The 17,315-nt window shown below is 43.8% G+C and overlaps 1 non-coding gene and 1 pseudogene across 1 annotated transcript; both read right to left on the reverse strand.

The window, feature by feature from the left end:
- Positions 1–1,538: 1,538 nt before the first annotated feature.
- LOC123827891 lies at positions 1,539–1,641 on the reverse strand. The gene has a single exon (XR_006787373.1). It is a non-coding gene; the product is annotated as a U6 spliceosomal RNA (small nuclear RNA).
- Positions 1,642–10,328: 8,687 nt separating this feature from the next.
- On the reverse strand, positions 10,329–10,423 carry LOC123827892 (annotated as a pseudogene).
- Positions 10,424–17,315: the final 6,892 nt, after the last annotated feature.

A 17,315-nucleotide genomic window follows, 5' to 3' on the forward strand; every position in this document is an offset into this window, starting at 1 on the left:
CCCTTCCCCCAACCCACACCCTGGGTGGGGGGATGGAGACATCTTAAAATCTCCTGGACACCTTAAGTTCTGGACCCCATTTCAAATGCCCATTTGGGGTCCCCCCTCTTGGCTGCACCCTGTAACAATACCTTGACCTTTCTTAATATTGACTCATCCTTGCAATCTGGGATTCCACACTATATATTCATGATTTTGGTTTTTTTAACATGCAAATTATTGGTCCATAAGATTTCATCTCATGTTTTTGCAGAAATATAAGTATGATTAGCTTGTCATTGCGTGTGTGTGTGAGAACTCATCAAACCTTAATAATTCTAAAACAACAACTAAAGACACATACACACCCATGCCTTTTTTTATAATAATACAAAACATTGATTGATTTTATTGGTAAGGGCACAGAATGGGTTATGCAAAGAGAGGCTCACAGCTTAGTCTGATGGCAAGGGAATAAATAGGAGTTTGAAGATTGTAGGTCAGAGGAAGGCAAGACAGAAGGAGAGAGGGTCGTGATCTAACAAAGTTGTTCCATTGTATTACACAGCAAACCCTCATCTAGTGTCTATTTTTACTGTTCTGGAAGGTGGTGACGGCTTGATTGCATCCGCAGTCTCCCTTGTTTACACCTTCTGTACCCACGGCCTTGGACAGTCCCCTGGCACACTGAGTCTGAGCCTGGCCACTGATTGGGCTAATCAAACTCCTGCAAAGTTCATGTTAGTAGAGGCTTTTAAAAATGCTTGCAAATTTCGGGACATTTTTACATCCCTGTGTCACTACCATGAGCACATGCACACACGCTAACCTGCTGTCGGGGTTTGACAGACGTGGAAAGAGAAGCCAGGTCATTCCAGCTCAGGCCATCCCAAACCAGCTGGCTCTAGTGCCAGCAGCCAGCTGCCCAAAGACACACGAACACACCTGGCACGGGCCAGCCAAACCCAGAGACCCACAGACAGGTGTGGAGTTATACGCAACTTGCTTAAAGCTACTAAATTGCAGGGTGTGACTTGTTAACCAACAACAACTAACGGATATCGCGGTGATAGAGCATGCCTTCATGGTAAATATTTTCAGGGTATAAACACACATGATGTCAGATGGTGATAAATGCCATGGGAGTTTAAGAGGAGTAGGGAGATTTCCTTCACTCCAATTAAATTAGGTTTAGCCAATAAACATATCCTATTTAAATAACAAAGGAAATACAGTTTTCACAATTGCCTTTCCAAAAAATGAACTTTTGTCTGTAGTATAGTTTTTAGATTTACAGAAAAAATTGTCCAGGTAGCACAGAGCTCCCACACACACCCCCACCCAGTTTTGCCTGTGTTAACAGCTTACGGTAGGCTGGTACTTCTGTGACAGTTAAGGAACCACCACTTATAAATGATTAAGCTCATACTTTATTCAGATGTCCTTAGTTTTTACGTCATGCCCTTTATTTGGTGTAGAATTGCATCCTGGACACCATACTACGTTTAGTGTTCATGTCTGCTTATGATCCTCTTTGTTCTGCCCGTTTCTCAGATTTGCATGTTTTAAGAACAATCTCCATGTGTCAAGTCATCCTTGCACAGGGGCCACGCTAATCTTCACGGTGTTGTTCCAGTTTTAGTGCATGGGCTACTTAAGCAAGCATGGATTGTCCATGTTTTTTCTTAAGATTTTATTTATTTTTAGACAGAGGGTAAAGGGAGAGAGAAAGAGAGGGAGAGAAACAGCAGTGTGTGGTTGCCTCTCACGCACTCCCCTACTGGGGACCTGGCCCATAACCCAGGCACGTGCCTTGAGTGGGAATTGAACCAGTGACCCTTTGGTTTGCAGGCTGGTGCTCAGTCCACTGAGCCACACCAGCCAGGGTGGATTTCCTGTGTTTTGGATGATCTTGACAGTTTTGAGAAGTTACGGTCAGATGTTTTGTACAATGTCACTCAGCTTAGATTTTGCCTACTGTGTTTGCCATGATTACATCGGGATCCTATGTTATCGGAATACCACAGAAATGAAGTGCTGTCCTAACCACATCATTTCAAGGGTACATATGATTAACACCACTTATTACCGCTGCTTTCAATGTTGATCACCTGAGTGTGTGACAGTTTTCTCCACAGTAAAGTTTCTATATCCCACTGTCTTCATGCTGCTGTTTTTCGAAGGAACTTACTAAGAGTAGCGCAGAATGAAGGAGTGGGGAGACAGGGTAAAGTATCTACATGGGCCATTTGGAATTCTTTTGAATGAGAAATTTGTCATTTCTCCCCATTTATTCAGTTATTTTTATATCAGTACACACTCCTGATAATTATTTATATTTTGGTTATACTCCAAAATATAAAATATGTTGGCAATTGGGAGTTCTTTTAGCTAGTTATATGTCCCTTTGAGATACTTCTTGTGTGTGTGTGTGTGTGTGTGTGTGTGTGCGCGCGCGCACCTGGAAATTTCTTCTCTGCCACTCCAAGTTGCTACAGGAGCATCTTGTATATTTTTCTAGAATCAGACATTTTCCTAAGAAGTGGAATCTTGGTTCCTTTTATTGCAAAATGGTATTAGAAATGACGATTTAAGTGCTAGGTGTGCTCGCTGCTACTAAGGCGCAGTGGCTTCTAGGGCCTCTCAGCCGGCAGAACAGACTGCATTCACAATGGCCTTTTCAGGAACTAAACAGTGTCTATATGGGGAAGGCTTTAGCTGTTATGTTCTGACATGAATAATTGCTGATGATGTTCCTACAAGGGTATAACCTCTGCCGGCTTGTTATTCTGCATCCCAGTGACTGGGAAGGCATTTTATACCTTTAAGAAACAATCCTTAAAATTGTGTGTTCAGAAGAATTTCTTCCCCATGTATTATCTTTATTAGTAGTTGGTTACTGATTTATTTCCCGGTAGTAGAACTTAAGATACGGTTGAGGGAACTAATGCTGGAATGATTGTCACCAATTCCCTTATTTGAAAATCACATGGAAGGCTTGTCAACCTTAGGTGTAAAGTACGAGTAAGAGAATATTGAATGAAGAGTTTGGAACTGCATTTCTCTTCCTTTCCATGGCCTATCTACATCCTGACTGTTAAGTTCTCTGGGGGGGAAGAGAAGTCTTCCTGCATTTATCGGCAGCCTAACGTGACAGAGGGTTCAGCAAACGCGGCATTGAAGAAATAAGGGTTGATCTCGTCTCAACACATTGCTCATGGAAACATCTCACCTGTGGAAGAGAAAAAAAATAATGGCGTCAGCTTCAAAAGAAACCAGGGAAATGCCAAGACAGATGCCCACCACAACACTTGCTGCAATGAATTACAGATTGATGATGAAATTGAACAGAGAGAAGTTAATGTTGAAAAAATCCTTCATCTGTTGTTTGAGGGATCGAGGGAATGAAATACACCCACTGGCTGGGAAACACGCAGAGCAAGCCCTTCCCATCGATCATCCCATGTCCTGGGATGCATGGTGCAACTCTGATTTCACAATCTTGCATTCCTTTAGTGAGGTCTCTGCTAGAATATCAAGAGACATTCCAGTAAATCAGTTTCAGGACACTTAAGCTGCATTTGCATTCAAAGCGATGATGTATCTGTCGCTGTTCGAAGGAAAAGAGAGACTGCTTAAAGGAGAGTGTGATGTGCCAGCCCCAAACCTGCATTTACACTATTTTTCAACTTGCTCCTCACACACGTGTTTCCTAATGTAGGCCAAAGACATCCATGAAAGCACGACTTATTTACGCTCAAAAATGATTGATCTAGACAGCCCATGAAATACCGACTCCCTCCTCCTGTCGCTTGACGCACGAACCCTAGCAATACTCATGGTTTCAAGGAGCAAGACTGACTCTGTGGAGGATCAGTCCGAATGCCAAGACGGACTGTTCAGTGTTGTTACGCCCGTAAAAGTGACCAGGTAAGCACGGGGACATGGGAGGCCACTTATCCCTCACGGGGACTTCTGTCGGGGGTTTGTGAAGTTTTCAAGCCTCCAGAGCATGTGGTTTTCTTATCAAGGAGTTGGCAAGAGTTATACTGGGGTTAGCAAGCTAAAGTCTGCCTTGAAAATCACCACCACATACATGGAGTTAGTGAATAAATAGGCACACGTGAGGACGTTAGAGCAAAACAAATGTGACTTTTCCAAGCCTGGACTCCTAAGGCATCATCTTTAGGCATCAAACGTATTTTTCCATTTTTAGCCAAAGTGAGGACAGCCTTATCCACACACCAAATCCTAAGATGTGGAAGATGTGGTGTTCTCTTCATGAGAAAAAGAACCTGTTTGGTAAGAATTTGAACTACAGCCATCAATATATTTGCAACATTTAACTCCTGAGAAGGAAATTGTAAAACGCTTTTTGCTTTGCTTCATTTGTGACTTGAGTATGCAAGTGTATATATCGGCCAAACATTTTAAAATTGTGAAGGAAGTCTCATCTAAGCCTTCTTTCCCTCCCTTCCTCCCTTTCTTCTTTCCTTCCTGCCTTCCCTCTCCACTCCTCTGCGGAACAATCTTGCTCTGGACCCAGACTTAAATATCACAGCCATCTAAATTTTCTGTGTAACAAGCAACATTACAATCACTATAATGTCCTCATCTTTGAAGGAAATTTTATTCCTGTTATTGTGGTGTAGCAAAGTATTCCATCCAAATAGAAATAACATTTTCTCCATAATAGTTTCTAAGCCAAGAGAACATACCATCGTCTTTATATCAGTTTACCAAACAGGAGAACTTCATCAGGCTGAAACATCATCATAAAAAATGCCTTTATTGCTTCCAAATCTGTGTGGTTATATTGCAATTTTAGAGGCAAAAAAGGGAAATGGGTAAGGAATGAACACATGATAATTCAATGGAGAGAGTGCCAAAAGTATTCTTTCCACAATTCGTTAGTAAAAAGTGGTGGGCCAAAGACTGCACAGTTTCAAGGAATCGACTATTTAAAAAGAAAAGCAAGGAGAAATGATGAGATTGAAGGTGAGAGCGAAAGCGATGAAATGGAAAGCAGAAGTGAGAAAAAACTTTAGAAAGCTTTTTCTATATGGATATAGGAAGGGGAACACATAAAGGGTAAATACATTGAGAAGTTTTGGAGAAGGTACAGACAGTGGAGTTACAAAGAAGTATTGAGATGGCAGGAGAAATTGACCTCAAGCTACCTATGTAGACCCTAGAGTGGGTGGGGAAAACTAAAACTTTAGTACGAAGAGTAAAAACTCGTATAAGAAAAGGTACAAGAAAGACCCTAGAGTGGGTGGGGAAAACTTTAAAAATTTAATACGAAGAGTAAAAACTCGTATCCAAAAGGTACATCGGATGTTCTTGGTGCCCCATGCCGATCCCCTTTACTGGTGGTAATGCACCCAGCCCTGAGTTCTGTGCTGTGGGCTGCCAAGTCCAGCGGCACCCTCTTGTAGAGTGTGAGCGCCCCTTGCACGTCAGACGCCGGCGCGCATTGGCACAGAGGTACAAAAACAGGGGACGGCAGTCCTGCACTCCAGGCGGGACCAGCCTTGTGGGTGCGATTCTTGATCCAGGGCCTCAGGGTAGAGCAGACTAGACCTCAGAATTCTGAAAACACGTTCTTCCCGGATATCCTCCCCTACCTTCTCCTGCTGCCTTACGACTTTACTCCTGAGGGTATTCAATGGGATAAATCACTGAAATGAGAATCCCTATCTCAGGTTCAGCTTTAGGAGACGGGCATGTCTAAAAGTTTCATGGCACTGCAAAATGGTGCTGCTGGTGTTCCTGCTGCTGCTGGTGTTGCTGGTGCTGCTGCTTCTGCTGCTGGTGCTCCTGGTGCTACTGCTCGTGCTGCTGCTGGTGCTCCTGGTACTCCTGGTGCTGCTGCTGGTGCAACTGCTTCGGGTGGAGAGGGAGTCTGAAGAGCCATTCGGCAGGGCCAAGCTGGGGTTGATAAAGGGAGTCAAAGGAGTTCAGGACTGGTGGAGGTGAGGGACCCCAAAGAGCCATTCTGGAGTGCCGAACTGGGGGTGGTGATGGAGCCCCAAGAGCCGTTCTGGAGTGCTGACCTGGGAGTGGTGAGGGAGCCCAGGGAGCCATTCTGGAGTGCTCACACAGTGGTGATGACGAAACTTGAAGAGCCATTCCGGAAGGGTCACTGGGGGTGGTGGGGAGCCCGAAAGCCATTCTGGAGGAGTGGGCAAGCCCATGCAGTTTAGCTTGATCTCCCCAGTATTTTTTATTATGCCCCTATATTGACTCTCCAGAATTTTATTCACAATCTTATGTGGACTTTTGTCTTCTTTTTTACTGATTTTTGTCCATGGAGGGGGAGGGCCAACAGCAGAAAGCTTTGTGGAAGAACTGCAGGACCCTTCTAGGTCCCTCCTGCCACCCTGTCTGTGGTGGGAGGAAGAGCCTTGCTTGCGTCTGCTGGTGCTGCTGGTGGTGCTGCTGGTGCTCCTGGTGCTGGTCTTTTGCTGCCTGGGGTGGTGAGGGAGCCCAAAGAGCAATTCTGTAGGGCTGAGCTGGCAGTGGTGAAGGACCCCAAGGAACCATGATGGAGGGCAGGGTTGGGGGTGGCAGGGCTGCAGGTGGCAGCCCTGGACTCAGGGCAGGAGACTGTCCTGGATTTGACACTCTCTTCTTTTATGGCCCCCTTCACTTCTCTACTGCTGGCGGAGACATCCACCCTTGGTTCTAGGCTGGTGGTTGTGATGGCCACCTCCAGTTCCGTGGTGGTGGATGGCATAGCCAATTCCATTTCCAGACTGGTGGTTGTGAATGACACCTCCACATGTGTGCTGGCAGATGGGACAGCCAGTTCCTTTGGCACACTGGAGGTTGGGGTGGCCACTTCACGTTCTGTGCTGGCAGATGGGATAGCCAGCACCATTGGCACACTGCTGGTTGTGATGGCCACCTCTGGTTCCACGGTGATGGATGGCATGGCCAACTCCATTTCCCAACTGGTGGTTGTGATGGACACCTCTACATGTGAGCTGGCAGATGGGACAGCCAGTTTCCTTGGCACACTGCTGGTTGTGATGGCCACCTCCGGTTGGGAGCTGACAGTTGGGACAGCCACCTTCACTTCCATGCCTTTGGTGGGGATGGTCACCCTGTGTGCCACACTAGTGGTGGAGACAGTCACCCTTAGTGCCATGCTTGTGGCAGGGACAGTCACCCTCGCTGACACCCTGGTGGTATGGATAATCATTGCTGCATTGGCGGGTGGTCTGGTCAGCCTGTTTGTTTTCTGTCCCACTGCCCGGAGCTCTGGGGTTGTGGAATGACGTGGTCTTTGGTCAGGCAAGGAGAAAGTTCTTACTCGCACCGTGTGGCCTCTGGTGTTCATTTTCTTGTTGTGTAGGATTAAATAGGTACCCATGATGTTACTGAATGTTTTGTGGCTACCGATTCCCTTATTTCCTCCTGGTCGTACCCAAGATGTTTCTTGTTTTCGGTGCAGTGAGCGTTGATATCACTGCATGGTGGCTCATGGTACAACCTTACTTCCTCCTTTTGGTCTCTGTTGACCCAGGGGTCCTTTATAATGGCATCCAGAGTGGGCCTCTGGGTGGGATCAAGGGTGATGATTTTTTGTGGATGTGTACATTCCTCAGAGACAAATTAGGGTAGGAGGAAGTGCCCTCTGAAGACCAGTCTCTTCACTTCCCCGAAGTTTTCCCCCTTGAAGGGGAACCTCCCCATCACCATCTGGTAAAAGTTAATATCACACTGACACTCCAAATGTCGACCCTCACGCGGTCTTAGGGCTTGCCCCTCAGGGTCTCTGGGGCCATGTATGACATGGTCCCACAGAAGGAGCTCAGCAGGTTGTGTTTTACCTCCTTCGTAAACCCAAAATCGGGTAGCTTTATATTGTGGTCAGCATCTAGGAGGATGTTCTTCGGCTTAAGGTCTCTATGCACTAACCCCTTTTGGTGGCAGTGATGTAAGGCAGACACCAGCTGTCTAAAGATGGTCCTGGCCTCCTCTTCCCTCTGGGTCACATACTTTTCCAGATAATTGGATAACTCACTGCCGCTCACGTGTTCCATCACTAAACAGAACTAATTTTTTGTGGCCATGACTTCAAACAGTCTGGTTATATTTGGATGGTTTAAGTATTTCAGGCAGTGAATTTCTCTAAAAACTAGAGAGGAGCCCCGCCAGTTGATGATTTTGACAGCCACCTCAGTGCCTGTTGCAATGTGGTGGGCCAGCATGACTTTTCCAAAGGACCCTTTGCCTATTGTCCTGAGGAGTAGATAGCCACCAATGCGGCACTCCTCGTCGGAGGCAGATGTAAAGTCCTCAGGCATGGTGACTTCAAAAAAAAATTAAAATAAAAAACTGAAAGAAAGGAAAAAACAAAAAACAAAATAATAATGAAAAGAAAAGAACAAATTAAAAAAACAAACAAAAAAAAAGAAGCAAAGCAAGTAGTCCTGATCCAATAGGTTACCACCAATTCGGCTTTCTGGATAGTAAAGGACTAAAACCTCAGCCCAGCCAGCAGCCTGTTTATATGGCCTGCCTTGTGCTACATCACTGTGGTGCTTTGTAATATCACAAGTGGTGGTGATCTACAGTGGTTTCCTCACTTTTTGGTTTCATGTCAGTTTTACTCTGGAAAAAGCATGGTAAATGGATACTCCAAAAGCTCATTTTAAATGTGGGTGTATAAAGATTGATATGTACTTTATTAGAAGTGAAAATCTGTAAGGTACAAATAAAATGAAAATCTGAAAAATCTGAAGATAATATAATTAAATGTAAATATAAAAATAATTTCAAAGGTCTCAGTTTTTCCTATATCATTGAATGATTTTTCTATAGAATGGGCTTTTAATTTTGTCAATTATCTTTTAAGCATCTATGAGGATAATCATACAATTTTTGTGTTAGATGTAATTAATAAAGACAGTGATACCTTGACCTTTCTTAATATTGACTCATCCTTGCAATCTGGGATTCAACACTGTATATTCATGGTTTTGGTTTTTTTAACAAACATGCAAATTATTGTTCCATAAGATTTCATTTCGTGTTTTTACAGAAATATAAGTATGATTAGCTTGTCAGTGTGTGTGTGTGTAGGAACTCAACATCAAACCTTAATAATTCTAAAACAACAACTAACCACACATACACACCCATGCCTTTTTTATATAATAATACAAAACATTGATTGATTTTATTGGTAAGGGCACAGAATGGGTTATGCAAAGAGAGGCTCACAGCTTAGTCTGATGGCAAGGGAATAAATAGGAGTTTGAAGACTATAGTTCAGAGGAAGGCAAGACAGAACAAGAGAGGGTCATGATCTAACAAAGTTGTTCCATTGTATTACACAACAAACACTCATCTAGTGTCTATTTTTACTGTTCTGGATGGTTGTGACGGTTTGATTGCATCCGCAGTCTCCCTTGTTTATACCTTCTGTACCCATGGCCTTGGACAGTCCCCTGGCACACTGAGTCTAAGCCTGGTCACTGATTGGGCTAATCAAACTCCTGCAAAGTTCATGTTAGTAGAGGCTTTTAAAAATGCTTGCAAATTTTGGGACATTTTTACATCACTCTGTCACTACCATGAGCACATGCACACACGCTAACCTGCTGTCGGGGTTTGACAGATGTGGAAAGAGAAGCCAGGTCATTCCAGCTCAGGCCATCCCAAACCAGCTGGCTCTAGTGCCAGCAGCCAGCTGCCCAAAGACACACGAACACACCTGGCACAGGCCAGCCAAACCCAGAGACCCACAGACAGGTGTGGAGTTATATGCAACTTGCTTAAAGCTACTAAATTGCAGGGTGTGACTTGTTAACCAACAACAACTAACTGATATCGTGATGATAGAGCATGCCTTCATGGTAAATATTTTCAGGTTATAAACATACATGATGTCAGATGGTGATAAATGCCATAGGAGTTTAAGAGGAGTAGGGAGATTTCCTTCACTCCAGTTAAATTAGGTTTAGCCAATAAATATATCCTATTTAAATAACAAAGGAAATATAGTTTTCACAATTGCCTTTACAAAAAATGAACTTTTCTCTGTAGTATAGTTTTTAGATTTACAGAAAAAATTGTCCAGGTAGCACAGAGCTCCCACACACACCCCCACCCAGTTTTGCCTGTGTTAACAGCTTGCGATAGGCTGGTACTTCTGTGACAGTTAAGGAACCACCACTTATAAAGGGTTAAGCTCATACTTTATTCAGATGTCCTTAGTTTTTACGTCATGCCCTTTATTTGGTGTAGAATTGCATCCTGGACACCATACTACATTTAGTGTTCATGTCTGCTTATGATCCTCTTTGTTCTGCCAGTTTCTCAGATTTGCATGTTTTAAGAACAATTTCCATGTGTCAAGTCATCCTTGCACAGGAGCCACGCTAATCTTCACGGTGTCGTTCCAGTTTCAGTGCATGTGCTACTTAAGCAAGCATGGATTTTCCATGTATTTTCTTAAGATTTTATTTATTTTTACAGAGGGTAAAGGGAGAGAGAAAGAGAGGGAGAGAAACAGCAGTGTGTGGTTGCCTCTCACGCACCCCCCTACTGGGGACCTGGCCCATAACCCAGGCACGTGCCTTGACTGGGAATTGAACCAGTGACCCTTTGGTTTGCAGGCTGGTGCTCAGTCCACTGAGCTACACCAGCCAGGGTGGATTTCCTGTGTTTTTGATGATCTTGACAGTTTTGAGAAGTTACGGTCAGATGTTTTGTACAATGTCACTCAGCTTAGATTTTGCCTACTGTGTTTGCCATGATTACATCGGGATCCTATGTTATCGGAATACCACAGAAATGAAGGGCCGTTCTAACCACATCATTTCAAGGGTACATATGATTAACACCACTTATTACCGCTGCTTTCAATGTTGATCACCTGAGTGTGTGACAGTTTTCTCCATAGTAAAGTTTCTATATCCCACTGTCTTCATGCTGCTGTTTTTTCGAAGGAACTTACTATGAGTAGCACAGAATGAAGGAGTGGGGAGACAGGGTAAAGTATCTACATGGTCCCTTTGGAATTCTTTTGAATGAGAAATTTGTCATTTCTTCCCCATTTATTTATTCAGTTATTTTTATATCAGTACATACTCCTGATAATTATTTATATTTCAGTTATATTTCAAAATATAAAATATGTTGGCAATTGGGAGTTCTTTTAGCTAGTTATATGTCCCTTTGAGATACTTCTTGTGTGTGTGTGTGTGTGTGTGCGCGCGCCTGGGAATTTCTTCTCTGCCACTCCAAGTTGCTACAGGAGCATCTTGTATATTTTCTAGAATCAGACATTTTCCTAAGAAGTGGAATCTTGGTTCCTTTTATTGCAAAATGGTATTAGAAATGACGATTTAAGTGCTAGGTGTGCTCACTGCTACTAAGGTGCAGTGGCTTCTAGGTCCTCTCAGCTGGCAGAACAGACTGCATTCATAATGGCCTTTTCAGGAACTAAACAGTGTCTATATGGTGAAGGCTTTAGTTACTATATTCTGACATGAATAATTGCTGATGATTTTCCTACAAGGGTATAACCTCTGCCAGTTTGTTATTCTGCATCCCAGTAACTGGGAAGGCATTTTATACCTTTAAGAAACAATCCTTAAAATTGTGTGTTCAGAAGAATTTCTTCCCCATGTATTATCTTTATTAGTAGTTGGTTACTGATTTATTGCCCGGTAGTAGAACTTAAGATACGGTTGAGGGAACTAATGCTGGAATAATTTTCACCAATTCCCTTATTTGAAAATCACATGGTAGGCTTGTCAACCTTAGGTGTAAAGCACGAGTAGGAGAATATTGAATGAAGAGTTTGGAACTGCATTTCTCTTCCCTTCCCAGGGATGGCCTATCTACATCCCTGACTGTTAAGTTCTCTGGGAGGGAAGAGAAGTCTTCCTGCATTTATCGGCAGCCTAACATGACAGAGGGTTCAGCAAACGTGGCATGGAAGAAATAAAGGTTGATCTCATCTCAACACATTGCTCATGGAAACATCTCACCTGTGGAATAGAAAAAAAAATAATGGCGTCAGCTTCAGAAGAAACCAGTGAAATGCCAAGACAGATGCCCACCACAACACTTCCTGAAATGAATTACAGATTCATGATGATACTGAACAGAGAGAAGTTAATGTTGAAAAAATCCTTCCTCTGTTGTTTATGGGATCGAGGGAGTGAAATACACCCACTGGCTGGGAAAAACGCACAGCAAGCCCTTCCCATCGATCATCCCTTGTCCTGGGATGCATGGTGCTACTCTGATTTCAGAATCTTGCATTCCTTTAGTGAGGTCTCTGCTAGAATATCATGAGACATTCCAGTAAATCAGTTTCAGGACACTTAAGCTGCATTTGCATTCAAACGATGATTTATCTGTCACTGTTAGAAAGAAAAGAGAGACTGGTTAAAGGAGAGTGTGATGTGCCAGCCCCATACCTGAATTTACACTATTTTTCAACTTGCTCCTCACACACGTGTTTCCTAATGTAGGCCAAAGACATCCATGAAAGCACGACTTATTTACGCTCAAAAATGATTGATCTAGACAGCCCATGAAATACCGACTCCCTCCTCCTGTCGCTTGATGCACGAACACTAGCAATACTCATGGTTTCAAGGAGCAAGACTGACTCTGTGGAGGATCAGTCTGAATGCCAAGATGGACTGTTCAGTGTTGTTACGCCCGTAAAAGTGACCAGGTAAGCACGGGGATATGGGAGGCCACTTATCCTGCACAGGGACTTCTGTCAGGGGTTTGTGAAGTTTTCAAGCCTCAAGAGCATGTGGTTTTCTTATCAAGGAGTTGGCAAAAGTTATACTGGGGTTAGCAAGCTAAAGTCTGCCTTAAAAATCACCACCACATACATGGAGTTAGTGAATAAATAGGCACACGTGAGGACATTAGAGCAAAACAAACGTGACTTTTCCAAGCCTGGACTCCTAAGGCATCATTTTTAGGCATCAAACGTAGTTTTCTATTTTTAGCCAAAGTGAGGACAACCTTATCCACACACCAAATCCTAAGATGTGGAAGATGTAGTGTTCTCTTCGTGAGAAAAAGAACCTGTTTGATAAGAATTTGAACTACAGCCATCAATATATTTGCAACATTTAACTCCTGAGAAGGAAATTGTAAACGCTTTTTGCTTTGCTTCATTTGGGACTTCAGTATGCAAGTGTATATATCGGCCAAACATTTTAAAATTGTGAAGTAAGTCTCATCTAAGCCTTCTTTCCCTCCCTTCCTCCCTTTCTTCTTTCCTTCCTGCCTTCCCTCTCCACTCCTCTGCAGAGCAATCTTGCTCTGGACCCAGACTTGAATATCACAGCCATCTAAATTTTCTGCCTAACAAACAACCTTACAATCACTAGAATGTCCTCATCTTTGAAGGAAATTTTATTCCTGTTATTGTGGTGTAGCAAAGTATTCCATCCAAATAGAAATAACATTTTCTCGATAATAATTTCTAAGCCAAGAGAATATACCATTGTCTTTATATCAGTTTACCAAACAGGAGAACTTCATCAGGCTGAAACATCATCATAAAAAATGCCTTTATTGCTTCCAAATCTGTGTGGTTATATTGCAAATTTAGAGGCAAAAAAGGAAAATGGGTAAGGAATGAACACATGATAATTCAATGGAGAGAGCGCCAAAAGTATTCTTTCCACAATTCGTTAGTAAATAATGGTGGGCCAAAGACTGCACAGTTTCAAGGAATAGACTATTTAAAAGAAAAGCGAGGAGAAATGATGAGATTGAAGTTGAGAGAGAAAGTGATGAAATGGAAAGCAGAAGTGGGAAAAAAACTTTAGAAAGCTTTTTCTATATGGATATAGGAAGGGAAAACATAAAGGGTAAATACATTGAGAAGTTTTGGAGAAGGTACAGACAGTGGAGTTACAAAGAAGTATTGAGATGGCAGGAGAAATTGACCTCAAGTTATCTATGTAGACCCTAGAGATGGGTGGGGAAAACTAAAAATTTAGTATGAAGAGTAAAAACTCGTATCCAAAAGGTACATCCGATCCCCATGCTGATCCCCTTTACTGGTGGTAATGCACCCAGCCCTGAGTTCTGTGCTGTGGGCTGCCAAGTCCAGAGGCACCCTCTTGTAGAGTGTGACCGCCCCTTGCATGTCAGACGCCGGTGCTCATTGGCACAGAGGTACAAAAACATGGACGGCAGTCCTGGACTCCAGGCGGGACCAGCCTTGTGGGTGCCATTCTTGATCCAGGGCCTCACAGTGGAGCAGAATAGACTCCAGAATTCTTAAAACACGTTCTTCCCGGATGTCCTCCCCTACCTTATCCTGCTGCCTTACGACTTTACTCCTGAGGGCATTAAATGGGATAAATCACTGAAATGAGAATCCCTATCTCAGGTTCAGCTTTAGGAGACAGGCGTGTCTAAAAGTTTAATGGCACTGCAAAATGGTGCTGCTGGTGCTCCTGCTGCTGCTGCTGCTGGCGCTGGTGTTGCTGGTGCTGCTGCTTCTGCTGCTGGTGCTCCTGGTGCTGCTGCTTGTGCTGCTGCTGGCGCTGGTGCTACTACTTGGGGTGGAGAGGGAAAGCAAAGTGCCATTCTGGAGTGCTGAGATTGGAATGTTGTGGTAGCCACAGAACCATTCTGGAGTGCCGAACTGGGGGTGATGAGGGAGTCTGAAGAGCCGTTGTAGAATGCTGAGCTGGGCGTGGTGAGCGAGTCTATAGAGCCATTCTGGAACGTGGAACTAGGGGTGTTGAGGAAGCCAAAGAGCCATTCTGGAGTGCTTACCTTGCTGTGGTGAGGGAGCCCCAAGAATCATTCTGGAGTGCTAACCTTGGGGGTAGTGAGGGAGACCCAAGAGCTATTCTGGAGTGCTCACCTGGGGTGGTAAGGGAACCATAGGAGACATTCTGGAGTGCTCACCTGGGGGTAGTCAGGAAGCACGAAGATCCATTCTGGAGTGCCTACCTGGGGTTGGTGAGAGAGCCATAGGAACCATTCTGGAGGGCTCACCTGGACGTGGTGGGGAGCCTAAAGAGTCATTCTGCAGTACGGAGCTGCTGGTGATGAGGGACCCAAAGAGCTATTCTGGAGTACTCACCTGGGGGTGGTGAGGAAGCCCCAAGAGCCATTCTGGAGTGCTCACCTGGGGGTGTGAGGGAGCCTGAAGAGTGATTCTGGAGTGCTCACCTGGGGGTGGTGAGGGAGCAGGAAGAGCCATTCTGGAGTGCTCACCCAGGGTTGGTGAAGGAACTGGAAGAGCGTTTCTGAAGTGCCAGGCTGAGGGTGGTGAGGGAGCCCAAGGAGCCACTGTTGAGTGCTTACCTGGGGGTGGTGAGGGAGCCCCAAGAGCCATTTGGAGGGCTGAGCTGGTGATGTTCAGGGAGCCAGAAGAGCCATTGTGGAGGGCCAGACTGATGATGGTAAGCAGACAAAATCTGACTCAGCCACACACACAAAGAATGAAATCTCTCCATTGGCAACAACATGGTGGAGGGTATGGTGCTGAGTGAAACAAGTCAGACAGAGGAAAAAAAATGCCAGACAACTGCACTTACAAGTGGAATCTAAAAAATAAGGTAATCAAGCAGAACAGAAATAGACTCATAGACACAGGGAACAGAGTGATAGTTGTCAGATATGGTAGGGGTTGGGGGGCTGGGTGAGAAAGGAGAAGGGATTCAGAAGGACACACTGGTTGTTACAGAATAGTCAGCAGGAAGTAAAGTGCAGCACAGGGAATAGAGTCAATATTGTAATAAGTATGTACGGTGTCAGATGGGTACTGGATTTATGGGGGGATCACTTTATAAGTTATATAAATGCCTAATCACAAAGTTACACACCAGAAAGTAATATAATATTGTAGAACAACTATAATTTAAAATAAACATATTAAAAAGAAGATATATATGGAATTTATTATACAAATGGATTATTTTCTTAACTGTCCTTAATGAAAATGGAGAATAAAAAATAAAATATCTGGGATGACCAGCAAAGTGCACAAACACACTTCTGCTACATCCCCAAGTGCCATGAGCCCAGGAAAGTGACCTGTGAGGGCTGAGTCAGCCTATTTCTCACAGAACAGCAAGTTCACTTAAGAGAATGAGAGACACAGAACCTGTGATGACTGAGGTGTGGTGAACTGGTGAACACTCTCTCAAATGAACCTGAGCTTGTCCCTCAAGGAGAGTCAACGGGCAGTTGACACCTGACAGCACTTGTTGTCTGGATGGAATGGAAGCTCTCAGAGGAAAACCAGGGTTCTGGCAAATGTGTGTCTCACCACGGCAGCCAGACAGCTTCCCAGAGCTGACAACTGCTTCCACAGGGATCTGCAGTAATGTTAACAAATGTGATTTTTCATGATGTGTCATTAAATGCACCAACATTGGGAGATCACTGTCATACTTGAAACAGTGTGTTACTTTAAATAATCCTGCATCAGTATAAGAGCCACTCAAACAACATAACAGAATAGGAGATACTCAATGGATTTGTTTCAGGTTCCACTTTGCAAAGAGCTTTTCAGGAACTATCACTTGTGTAGCTTTAGTGAACCATCAAAGCTGAATATCCACACTTATCTAAAAAGGTTTTTAAAATGTTCCTTTTATATATTTGTGTGAGGCTGTATTTTTTTAAAATAAACTACAACTAAAGTAATAGATTAAACAGAGAAGCAAATATGAAAAACTACCGGACTTCTAATGATACAGACAAGCACTGAGACTTGTGAAAAATGTAAAATGTAAGTAGATTCACTCTTCTCACTATCTCGTCTATCTGGGAAATAGTTATTTTTCACAAAAACATTATTTCTGTTAACATAGGTTATTAATATTATTCTCAATGAAGTTAAAAAAATTCAAACTGTTTTATTCCGTGTATGGTAAATATTGATAGCTATAACCCGCACAAACAAAATCATCCTTGGAATTCTCTCTATCTTGTGAGACTGTACAAATATTCTGAATCCAAAATGTCTGAGAGTCGCTGAATAAAACAGCCCATGGGCGGCGACTCAGGGAGACAGAGAGACAGAGACTTCTCTGTGTAGGAGGGGCCTCAGGACAAAGTCCCAGGTCCGCAGACCTGGCTGCAGGGTCTTAGCCAGAGACCAGGAGGACCGATGGTGTGAGGAGGGTAGTAACAGGATTGAGGGCTCCCCTTCTCCTGGGCGTTTCACTTCTTCTTACAACTTGGATCAGGTCCTACACCCCAGATACACATGACGCTTCCACAGTTCTCACTCCCATTGGATGTCCGAACATCAGAGCAGCCAATCAGCGTCACCGTGGTTCTGGGTATAAAGTCCTCACTGACAACCA

The sequence above is a fragment of the Phyllostomus hastatus genome, unplaced genomic scaffold, assembly GCF_019186645.2.
Source record: "Phyllostomus hastatus isolate PE091 unplaced genomic scaffold, TTU_PhHast_1.1 phas_contig_931, whole genome shotgun sequence".
NCBI classification, from domain to species: Eukaryota; Metazoa; Chordata; class Mammalia; order Chiroptera; family Phyllostomidae; genus Phyllostomus; species Phyllostomus hastatus.